Source organism: Lepisosteus oculatus, chromosome 15, assembly GCF_040954835.1.
Source record: "Lepisosteus oculatus isolate fLepOcu1 chromosome 15, fLepOcu1.hap2, whole genome shotgun sequence".
Classification (NCBI taxonomy): domain Eukaryota; kingdom Metazoa; phylum Chordata; class Actinopteri; order Semionotiformes; family Lepisosteidae; genus Lepisosteus; species Lepisosteus oculatus.
In genome coordinates, this window is record NC_090710.1 from 19,345,957 (window position 1) to 19,352,166 (window position 6,210).

Sequence of the window (6,210 nt, forward strand, 5' to 3'; positions counted from 1 at the left end):
CAAGGTAGCAAAACATGCAGGTAGCAAAAACATAAATTATAAAATGGTAACTGTGCTTGAAGGACCTACTTTTGTACAGTACAAAATGCTCATGTTCATATATAAAAGTAATTAAATGAAATTTGGTAGGAGTAACAAGGACAAGTCAATTTCACACAATTTCCTAATCGGCACTATGAAAATTATGTACTGTATATATAGAACATAAACGCCTCCTTTTGCATTTGTTTCAAGCATCCCTCCTCCACCCAATCTCCACCTTGCAGCTGTCCCTTGGCTCACTCCATTTGAATAAGATTTGAGTCTCCTTATCCTATGTCCAAGACATTTACCATTAACCAAGAGGGTTAAGCCAAGCCTATCCCACCAGATTTTCCAAACATTCCCAAAGCATTTAATTCTTGGCTGTTTTTCCTTGTGAATTTTTTAATCTTCTAGATAATAGGGGGGGAGGGGGAGCAATAAAAAGTCAAACACAATGTTTGGATATTGTGATTGCATGGCAGGTTAAGACAAGATGGCAGCTCTTGTTGCTGTGCCACTGTGCCTCCTAATTATAGGCGTGACACCGTGTGCAAACACTTTGCCTTTTCTAGCTTCCCAGAAACGGGGGAAAAAAGTGGTAGACAAAGTAATCAGCTTCCCTCCAAACCACAAGAGAGCACTGTGAAAGAATATTGACAGCTGCCTGGGTACTGTGCCCTGACCATGACTGTATTTCTGGTGTGGAGTGTAGATAAGTGTAAACTTGCCAAACAAAGAAAAAAACTTTCTTCAGCTGTTTGTCCATTTAGTGATCTACAGTATCACTGGTCTACAACTGTTCAGGACCACATTAATTTTTTTGCAACTGGTAATGATACAATGTTTCCTTATTGTTATTGTCCTTCACCGAAACACTGCTTCCACCCCATCACTGTTTTTACTTTCAAAGTCTTGTTCATGATGCTCATAATGAATCAGGTTTTTCTATTTGAATGAACTATTAGAAATGGAGAGAGTTGGTAGATTGAGGAACCTACACAAAGGTGCAAAACACATTCCACACTACTGTGTAAAACGGTTACATAGTAGTACTGTCATGGTTTAACTAACCTACAGAAAATAACACTAGTCATTTCAGCTTTATGATACAGCCGTATGTCAAAAGGGATAGTTAATTCTTGAGAGAAACTGAAAACGTTTATGTTGAGAATTTTGTAGTTTGTTTTCTGCTTCATATTGTCACTCTTCAAAAGCTTTTTATGTCATTTTTTCAGTTGTGTGCTAATAAAAAGTACCAGTGAGTAGCATGGTGTCAGGATCTGAGCTTTTGGATTCTCAATCAAATCCAGATGGGGCACTATAGCTACATTTGTCAACAGTGTACTTTTAACCCAGTTGTGTTTTTATCATTTCAAGTGTTTATGTACATTACAGTACATAAAAAGCAGGGTTATCCATCATAATTTAGCCATTATCTTTAGCAATTGGGGTTACAGTATTGGGTATAATGGGACAACAAAGTCAAAACTGTTATTTTTGCTTTAGACTCAATCAGTTTGTTTATTTGTGATTATGAGATTAATATGAATAATAACAATAAATAAAAAAAACAAGGATTGTGTTGTGAGTAATTGCATTTATATATTTGATATCATGTCAGATATCCCTTTATGGCAATAGCTGAATGAAATCTATGGTCCACTGGACTAAAGAAACATTTGTTGGGATGTTCCTACTTCACGTTTTCTTCAGCTTCAGCATGTAAAGTGCATTCTCCTTTGGATTTTTTTCTCCTGACAAGCTCCTTGGCTACATTGGCCATTGTTGTGGATCATTTTCATGCTGCATGGTGCACCTGTGTCCAACATGTATGGACTTATTTTCTTCTAGAACAATTTCACAAACTAATTGGTAAATGTCAATCCCAGTCAGTTTTCTGATAATAAACAATAATACAATGATTTGTAAGTTTAGGGAACAGTTTAGCAAAACACCATGTACACAGGTTTATTAACTTTGATGGAAAAAGTGGTCTTAATGAATCTTTTCAATAAATAATGTAATCTCCTGAGCCACACAAGTCATTAACTTTCCTCTTGGTCTCCTTGCATTCCAATGCTTCTTCAAATCTATTGCAATTGCAATGCCAAATATGAACAAAAGATGGCAGTGTTGTTGCATTTATCAAAATGATTATAGGACTACCATTATGAAAAGGTTTATATCATTCACATTTCAAAATAAAAACTAGACAATCTAAAACCTGCCAATAAAAACTAATTCTTTATTATATTACTTTATTAAAAGGAGAAATAACACTTTTATTGCAGAAAACAGCTATTGTGTGCTAGAAACAGACAGCATTACATGCACAGAATGAAAGGGTCCAGTCCTACACTGAAAATGCTCAGTCAAGACTTGAGGAGGTGGGCTGCTATCACACATGCACAGGGAAGTCACAAAAAACTTAGAACAATGGGACATAAGAGATTCTCAACACATGACAAAGGCACAACAGTATTTAAAATTACTGTCCTGTAATTACTGAAACCAAATACAGTAGTTTCCTGTAAATACTAATAGCAACTACAAATTAAAACCTTGCAGCATGGCATGGAAAAGTGTATATGTTTAGTGATTCGCAATTGTAAATTTAGCTGTGGTGGCACTAGTTACCTTCAAATACAACAAGTAAATGAGCCTCCACCTGTGTTAATTTATCCTGTTTCTGCTGATTTCAGAAATCAGCAGGTCTCCTTTGCTGGGTAGCATATCTCAAAGTTCAATTTCAACTATGGTCAGCAAACAACTAGCAATGGATAAAGCTGAGGAAAGGCACATACCAGGAGATGGATATTAAAATATTTCAAAGGCTTAAATGTCTCTTGGAGCATATTCAGGATGATTATTTAGAAGTGGAAGATGTACAGTATGGAAACAATCAAGACCCTGCCTAGATCAGGCTGTTCAGCCAAACAAGATGATCAAACAAGGACACTGGCCTACGGGCTTTTATGGCCAACATTGGTCAAAGTTTGCATGTGTCTGAAAATATCCCAAGCTCTCCAGAGATCTGGTCAGTTTGGGAGGAGGACAAGAAGGAGGTCATTGCTAAAAGAACACCGAACAAATTGTAACCCTGTCTAAATGCATTTCCATATCAGGCAGTAGCTACTACACTAGTTCATCTGCTAGGAATCAAGGGTTTACATCAATCAGAGGGGACCCGGATATAGAAACAGACTACTGTATGATCTCTCGGACGGTGAGTTACAATTCCCCTAAAAGCAGTGGGCGACTTCCTGATGGCCAGTATGTCACGAGTCCCTATGCCGCCTTGCTGTGGCGATGTCCTGTAGATCTCTCCAGTACTTCACCATTGATTGTGTGGAGTTGCTTAAAGAACACAGTAAGTGTCCTTGAGTGGCCCAATCACAGCCACTACCTCATTCCAATTACAAAACTGTGGAATGACTTGAAAGTTGCAGTCCGTCAATGGTCCCTCGCAATTAAACTGAGCTTCAACAGTTCTGTAAGGAGGAATGGGCAAACATATCTAGGTGTGTTACATTGGTCCAGACCTCTGTAAATGGCTATAGTCAATGCTAAAGGTACTTCCACCAAGTACTCAATAACTCATTGGTGTGTACGCTTATCCAAAATAAAATGTCTTGGTTTTCATTTAAAGATTCCTTTTCAGAAAATCTGAGCATTTATTTTTCACTTTGAAGTTGTGTGTTAGAATGTTAAAATAAAGGTAAAACAAATTGTAATTGAATGTCTTGATTTCAGACTGAGGCCACATAATGTGTCCCTTTGGGAAGGGTTTGTAGGCTCAGTCAACAGTAATCTTGTATGTTTAATGTATTTTTAAAAGGGAATTCTAGCAATATAACCAGTGCTGCAGGTTGAATTTGGAGGTTTCATGTTGACACAATCTGTATTTTAAAATTACATTAATTTTTAATACTATCAAATAAGTTTCTATATTTTTATATACATTATATGAATTTATGTATATACTGTATATGTTATCAACATCGTTGTATCCCTTGTCCTTTTCACATTCTGTGGACCTTACAGGATCTGTACTTGCATTATAGTTTATAGTACTTGGTTTTTTGTCTATTTACATCTTTGTAAATTTCTTGTGGTGTTCCCAGGTGTTTTTGTTTTTGTCATTTGATAGGATTTTGGTCAGATACTTGTATATATCGTTTACTTGAGGGGGGCTAGTTTGAGAAGGGGTTGCAGTTACAGGTGGGCTGCCACTAGAGACTGCTATGGGACCTCATATTAGCTGAAAGGCGTACGATACAGGCTTCTTGACTTCCCCTTTCTGGGTTATCGCGGGTAAGTTTGACTGCAGAACTCGTGAGTCTTCCTTGATTGAGGGTTGGGTCTGTGATAAAATGGTGCTGAAATTCAGGAGCACTCTGGTGTTGAATAATACAAATAATTAGTTTCCCCTTTTATTCTTTTTTTGGAAACTGCGTGAAGGAAGCTAATTGAGACAGATGAGACAAGACCCCAGCTTTCTTTAAAAACCTGCAAAGCTTTGAGAGATGAAAGGGGGGAGGGGGATGTCAGGAAAGTAATGGCCGGTTAATAGTTATCAGATGGCAGTACTTTGAGCTGGTACTTCAGCCCCATATAAGTGGGGCTGATGTGAATGTTGTGATTCTGATCACCACTGCCACACATTTCTTCCTGCTTCGTGAAGAACAGGTAAATGGGGCGCGATTTTTTTCAGGCGAGTTGAAGAGGAAGGGTTAGAAGCCCACATCGGGAGACCTGTTACCAGTAGATGGGAAGGACGTATGGGAGGAACAAAACCTACAAAATGTTTAATGTTTTCAGATGTGATGCCGGATGAGCTCTGTTTATGTGTTTATAATTAGAATTTGTATGCCCATGTTAACATTTAATGACATTTTCACTACTTGCATGACCCCCAGCTTCTGCTTAATCTGTCAGTCTGTTCAACTGCACAATCTTTGGTTTATTTTGGATTCGTTTTTCTCTTTATTAGGAACAGGAAACGCATAATTCATAGGACTTCTGTAGAACATTTTGGCGTGAGTCATGACGGTCAAACTGTAGTGCTGATGAAGTGATGTCGGATATGTGTTCTGAGGGAACCTGTGATCTGTACAGTATATTCTTCATCTTGGCATGATATTTCTTCACTCCAAGAAGCAAGCAGTCAACCTTTATTAGTATACGTGCAAAATGTTTTAAAAAAAGTCTGCAAATACGTCCGTGATGGACTGGCTTCCAAGTTTTAAACCCGCGTTTAGAATTGTCTATCGGGTTAGCTGCTGGCTCTCCGAAATCCTCTGAGTATATACAGTAGTTGTTACTGAAGGTGAATGGAATATATTTCAAATTCTATTTGAGTCAGTCCTGAAAAAGTATCATATTTCATAAGATCAGAACAAAGATTACAAATGAGTGGAAGACCATCTAGTCCGTTTTGTAGGTGGTAGATAAATGATCCAAGAATCTCATCCTGCCGTTTCTTGAATGAAATAGGGTATCGGGGTGAACAGCTGCTAGAACATGTCTCATTTCCTTGAGCACAATTGGTAAAATATTTTGAACCCTGGGGATATAATAATCCTGAGTGCTTCTATTACCCATATTACTTCCCCCTTCTATGCTAGTACTATTTAATACAGAGCTTTGTTCTGCTGCCCGAGCCATGTTCTTGACTTCTTCCTCGGTGAATACCTGAAAAATATTTGTCTAGTACCTGCAGTTATTTTACTTTCACTGTCTAGAACAGCGGTTCTTAACCTGGGGGTTGCCTGAATAGTGTATTAAAATGAAGAAAAATCAATCATATTAAACAACGTAATGCTGCATTTACAAGCTCAGAGATGATGTAAGGATGTTGTTTTTTTTTTTGTCAAAAATAGATTCTCAGCTAGCGGGCAGCTCTTCAGATTTGAAATGGCTGGCCCCTTTAGCCTGCTAAGCAGACATTTTCGGCCAGCTGAATGACCTGAACGCAACACTTAGCTTGATCACAGCTTTTGTCCAAGGTGTATTTTACTGCATTTTTGACATTTCGTGTACTGTTGTAGTACTGAATTAACTTTTTAAAATGTATTTTAGCTTCCAGCGGAAAAAATATTTTCAGGTTCTCTAGACCATCTTATATCTACGAATAGTACTAGAAAAAACCTGTCTTATCTGTTACAAGAAAGTGAGAAGCTGACT